Source organism: Echinops telfairi, unplaced genomic scaffold (assembly GCF_000313985.2).
Source record: "Echinops telfairi isolate 266 unplaced genomic scaffold, ASM31398v2 ScPeMD7_30;HRSCAF=105, whole genome shotgun sequence".
In the NCBI taxonomy this organism is placed as follows: domain Eukaryota; kingdom Metazoa; phylum Chordata; class Mammalia; order Afrosoricida; family Tenrecidae; genus Echinops; species Echinops telfairi.
In genome coordinates this window covers 142,468-143,414 of record NW_022103927.1, presented here as the reverse complement: position 1 = coordinate 143,414, position 947 = coordinate 142,468, and positions in this window count along the sequence as shown.

Sequence of the window (947 nt, the reverse complement as noted above, 5' to 3'; positions counted from 1 at the left end):
TCTTGACTGTATCTCAGTCATCTCCCAGGAGCTCTGGAGGTGCCGTGATGGCACGCAGCGCTGCTCAGTCCAGGTCGGCGGTTCCTCAGGAGAGCGATGAAGCTATTTCCTCCCATAAAAGTTTGCCGCCTCCGAAATCCTGGGAGCAGTTCTACTCGATCCTATGGGGTCCCTATGAGCCAGACTTGACCCAATGGCGAAGATGAGGCTTTCTGCTCCCATAAAGACTTACAGTCTTGAAAACGCACAGGGGCAGTCACGCACTGCCCTCTAGGGTCGCTGTAAGTTGTCACTGACTTGATGGCAGTGAGTTTGGGGGGGAAGGAGTCATGGAAGAAAGGCCTGGTGATCTGCACATGCAGGATCCCTGTGAGTCAGAATCCAGCCAGCAGCAACAACCCATAGCCTTCAGGGATCTGAGCACCCCTACCTGAGCCCCAGGGCTGAGCCCCACGGGTAGAGCAGAGACCAGAGCAAGCCCAGGCCCCTGACTTGGGGTGCTTACAGCTTCTGCTGAGTTAGAGGTTTTGCAGAGAGGGGAAACCAAGGTGACCCTGCTATTTGCCACCCAATGGAGTCAGTGATGGAGAGGATGTTGGAAGCCAGGTTAACGCGGGAGGCCTGCCAGACTTAGCAAAAGCATAAAAATAAAAATAAAAGCCCAACAAACACAAAAAACTCCCACAGAACTAGAGTGCTCCGTTAAATTTGCATTTTGGTGAAATCACGAATCATTCTCGGTCATAAGCATAGCCCAAATGTTGCCTGGGCTGGAACATAAAACCCAAAGCCAAGCACCCCGCTATCAAGTCAGTTCTGACTCCCAGCGACCCTGCAGGACAGGGTAGAACTGACCCTGCAGGACGGGGTAGAACTGACCCTGCAGGACGGGGTAGAACTGACCCTGCAGGACGGGGTAGAACTGACCCTGCAGGACAGGGTAGAAC